This window comes from Cyprinus carpio, chromosome A21, assembly GCF_018340385.1.
Source record: "Cyprinus carpio isolate SPL01 chromosome A21, ASM1834038v1, whole genome shotgun sequence".
Taxonomy (NCBI): Eukaryota; Metazoa; Chordata; class Actinopteri; order Cypriniformes; family Cyprinidae; genus Cyprinus; species Cyprinus carpio.
The window spans coordinates 230,001-235,000 of record NC_056592.1 but is presented as its reverse complement, the minus strand read 5'-3'; the positions used below and the strand labels follow the sequence as shown (position 1 = coordinate 235,000).

Genomic DNA, 5,000 nt, shown 5'->3' with positions numbered 1-5,000 from the left:
ACGTGATTATCACATCGGCATTAATGCGGATAAAAACACGTCTGCTGTATCATACATGATGTGATGTGATCGCAGTGTGTGTAGTATGTTGAATGGTGTCATCTTCAGCGAGCACACGCCCTCCGCTCCCGCGCGCGCCCCCCGCGTCCCGTGCGCGTTCACGCCGCAGACCCACAAACCCACATCAGAATGTGAGCAAGAGCTGGATCTGTGTCAAGGACGCGAGCGAATAACAAGGCGTGATTCGTGCCGGAATCAAGGCGGGTTCGGTTTCGGGTCATCCGCGGGTTCGGGTTCGGGTTCCGGTTCCGAGCGCAGCGGCTTCTGCGGGTTTCGGGCCCGATTCGGATTCCGCGAGCGTTTCTCTCATCTGTGGATTTAAACGGACGCACGAACCATCGCGGATCTGATGTTTATGAATGAGACGCTGAGATCAGATCACAAATGATGGATCCGCGGTGAAATATGAATGTGCACGATTGCGATGTGAAATCGTTTGTGCGCTGATTGATCTTCGGCATCGCCTCCATTTTGAATCTGATTTAATGTCATGATTTTATTCTCGATGATGGATTTATTCCCCGTCTCCTGATTTATTCTCCTCTGCCACTGGTTTGCGGTTATGCTGGTTTATATGAACTGGATCGTCCATCACTGAAGCCGGATTATTTCGCATATTGATCTGATCGTGTTTCTTGCTGTAATCAAAGAAAGGTTCGAGATGATTCGGTTCGGAGAGGGAGGATTCGGATCAGTGAATATGTGCCCCTCATGAGAGAGGGGTGATCGATCTGCCCTGAACACCGATGATGATGATGAAGATGATGATGCTGGAGACACAGGTAGGCAGACACAGGTCCAGAAACACGGTACCGCGGTACTCTTGGGTCAGTCGAGGTCTGTTTGTGTGTGTGATCATCACGTTCACACTGAGAACAAATGATACATATAGAATCAATCAGTAGCTACTGGTGTGAACAGAGCCTTTTCAGAAACACACACTTCTAATAAATAAACAAGGTGTTCACTACAGATTTGAAGAGAATGCCAAACTATTGTACAATTAAAATAATTTTTTATAATACAAATAAATATATTTGGCACACAGAATGAGACTTTCTCATTCACCATTTAACTACGAAGAAGTAACTGATGCGTCATTCTGCCTAACGTTTCCTTCTGGAAGACTTATATGGAACAAAATAGACAACATTATTATTTCATTCACAACATCAGCTCTCTTAAAACAGCTTGTGATGTTCTAGTGATCAAAACACTCAAGCTTTAATCGATGCAAAACAAACTCACTTTAATGTAATGATTTTTATTCATTTGTATTCGTTTATTTATTTTTGCATTCACTAATAAAATAATACTCTGTTATTATCTAGCTCCGGACAGCTTATCCACGTCGCTGTGATCAGATGCTTTCTTAACTGCTGTTTTCTCACCGCTGTCGTTTTTGTGTTTATTTCGTTATTGAGATGAAAGCACGGTTTCATCAGCGTGTGCGGCGTCGGGATGTTCGAACTTTGTTTTACCCCTAAGTGAAGAACCAGAAAGAACCTTGTTTGGAGTATATCAGGGCTTTTACTCCGCGCTGTGTAGTTCGGTTTGAAGGCGTCTCTGAGCCTGAAGCAGCTGCATGAATGAACGTTTAAAACAAAAACTGAAAACCTCAGCAAAAGCACTGAGCACGTAAACTCCTCCATGTTCACAAACACATCACCGGGAGCCGCAGCCGTTTATACGTCATTTCTGGTTAATGATGTCACAGAATTTACCGGTATTTTGAAACGGGTGTGTGAATGGAGCATGGAACGTCGCGTCGTTTCAGTATACACAGCCAGAATACTTCAACAAATTTTGACCTGATGAATCTCTGTCAGTGTGCACGGCTTCGTTGATTCGACTTCATTTGATTCATTTGATTCATTCATTCGTCTCAGTATACACAGCCAGAATGGGTCGACTTGTTTTGAATTATTTCACTGATTCGATTTGATTGATTTAATTATTATCAATATGTATTAATGATGTTTGTAAGAGTTGCAGATAAAGACAGAAACAGGAAAATACTCTCAGTGTTGCTCCTGATGCTTCTTATGGGATATTAAAGGGATAGTTCACCTAAAAATGAATACTCCGTCATCATTTACTCTTCCTCATGTTGTTCCAACCCTGTATGAGTTTCTTGCTTCTGTTGAACACAAAATAAGATGTTTTGAAGAATTTGTGTAACCAGACAGTCGACGGTAGCCATTGACTTTTGTTTTCCATCAGTGTGAGTCTGATTCAGTTGGGATTGTTTTCATGGATTTGTTGTGGGAATCTGGAAGTGTTCAAGCTTAATTCATGAAACCTTCATAAATATCTGAACCTGAACTCTCCTCCAGATTAACAAACGCTTCGTTAACCACAGATCTGATTAAATTGAATTCCAATCATTCATAAAGAGGGAATCTACAGAGTATTAAAAAGAAAAACACAATAGGAACCTTCAGTCATTTTTGTTTATCAGTAATATGTTTTACGTTTAACAAATTGGTTCTCTAATGAATTTTGTTCTGTATTATTGTGGTAAGTGCAGTTTTGTTAGTTTGGTTAAAAGAACACAAAACATTCAGCTGTTTTACGCAGCATTACGTGTGTTTGGAAGAGCTGCAAGTGTTTTCTGAAAATATTAAGACATTAACAACACCATTATTTCTGCTTGTGTTTCATGAACGAGACTCCATGTTTGCGTCACCAGCTGGTGTGTGTGTGTGTGTGTGTGTGTGTGTGTGTGTCTGGACAGATCCGTTATGTATGTGTGTTTGGTCACTGATTATCTGAGAAAGGCCCTCCGATCCAGAGAAGCGTTGCTGTGCTTCTGTCGTCTGGAATCACTGTATTTGTGTCAGTCAGAGTGAAATCTGACACAGGAAGTGTGTGACCCCTCAGGGACCGCGTGTGTGTGTGTGTGTGTGTGTGTGTGTGTGTGACACCACAGCTGTGCATTACGTGTGTGTATGTGTGTTCAAACTCACCCAGAATAAAACATCCCTGTGTTTCATCTGTAAGATCCTTTAATACTGTATTAGTTTCAGGAGCTGAATACACACACACACACACACACTCCGGTGAAGTTTGTAAATGTGCAGAATCTTGATCTGTTCATGTGCAGGATCTGGTTTGGAGCGGGGGCTCATGGATCTGGATCTGGATCACGGTCTGGTCTGGTCTGGTGGTGTGTTTCTCGTGTTTCGGGCCGCATCAGTCTCCGTTCACCACCGTCACCACAATCCACTTTTGGTCTGCAGCCAGAACAGCTGCCTCTATCTCATAGAGATAAACGTCTTCAGTACTGGTTAACTGACCCGTTAAACACACACACACACAGAGAATCATCAGGTTTAGTCTGGATTGACCCAGTCTGTCCTCTCATGAACTAAAGCTTCTCAAAGAGCGACACGTGGCTCGTGGTGTTTTGATTTATGATTGTGTGCAGCAGCAGGTGGCGCTGTCACACAGAGATCCTCTTATTTATAAACTTCTTTAGAACGTTCTCATGCTCCTCTGGTGCATCTAGAATAATCTAGACCCTCGTTGTTCACTGTAATGGTTAAGGTTTGTCACATTAGTGAAATTCTGCTAACACAGAAATCAAAGCGAGCTCTTTCTGTTGAACATCTGAACCTGATGCCTGAAATCCTCCATCCTCACGCAGTGTCCTGATCGTGTGATTGAGTCATATATTCACATCCACACACTGCGGCACAGGCCCGTCAGTTCCCCACACGGTTCAAGCCATGAATATTATATCGCCTTTCAGAAGGAGAAGAACGGATAAATGTGAACAGACTGTGATGCATATGAAGCACCTGCTGCAGTGTCACAACATCTTTTGATGCACACGGAGGAATTTATTCACAAAATGTGTTTCCATCTCCCATTATTCACATTAACCCTTAAATTTGCCGTTTCCAGTATTTTCTAATGTGATACTTCAAAATGCACATAAAAACAGGGTGATGGGAACATGGCTTGTATTAATGATGTTTGACTGTCCTGTACACAGTCATGAGTTCATCCTGCCGGTGTGACATCACAGCTGTTCTAATGCATTCTGGGTATTACAGCACTGCACTCTGTGTGTGTGTGTGTGTGTGTGTGTGTGTGTGTGTGCGTGCGCGCGCTCAGGTCAAAGGTCGTGTCACGTCTGTGTCCTGTGAGCTGCAGTGAAGTGTGTGTACAGTGTGTAAGAGGTTCAAGGCAACACAGTCACTCCCTGCATGATCATAATTCATCTCATTACTCTCGTTTCAGTTCGTTTGGCTCCGTTACTCCCGAACACACTGTTCCAGAAGGATCTCGTGCATCAGACACACCTGAGAGTACATCCAGATCACATCTTTATTGTTGTGTGTGATGCTCTTATATTTGTCCTGTCTGCTGTCTCTGATGTCACGTGAGTGTGTGTGTGTGTGTGTGTGTGTGTGTGTGTGTGTGACTGGGGGGGGGGCATCTCTCTGAACTCCGTGTGCTCTTTTAATTCACACCAGATGTGAGGCGGAAGTTTCATGAAATTCACAAGAGCGCTCGCGAAGGTCTTCACATATAAAGCAGAACTGTTTCTCTGTAGCTGCTGCGTCTGTTGAGTCTCTGCAGGTGTTCCTCCAGCAGGCGGCGCTCTGCGGCTCTTCAAACCGCTTCAGCTCTGAATCATTCAAACATTATAATCACAGGAATTCAAATACAAACTGAACTCTATTAAATACATTATGATTATTAATCCGCTGAGCCCCGCCCACTTTCACAGCCGCCGAGATGATTGACATTCTGCTCTGTTCTGTTTCTGTGGTTCTAATCTGAAAGTGACGTCATGATCCAGAGGCGGAGCCCGAGCACTCGCTCTCTCTCTCTCTCTCACACACACACACACACACACACTGATGCTCGCGGCGGTGTGCGGCTGTGGTTCGGTCGGGTTTCTCGGTACCGGTGGTGTTTGCGGCGGG

General features: G+C 43.8%; 1 protein-coding gene across 1 annotated transcript in view; it reads left to right on the top strand.

The window, feature by feature from the left end:
- Positions 1–4,545: 4,545 nt before the first annotated feature.
- LOC109046316 (ral guanine nucleotide dissociation stimulator-like) overlaps positions 4,546–5,000 on the top strand; it is a 12,734-nt gene continuing 12,279 nt past the window's right edge. Inside the window, exon 1 of the mRNA XM_042778475.1 lies at positions 4,546–5,000. This exon is cut by the window's right edge and continues 154 nt beyond it. The gene's annotated coding sequence lies outside the window, so the exon portion shown is untranslated.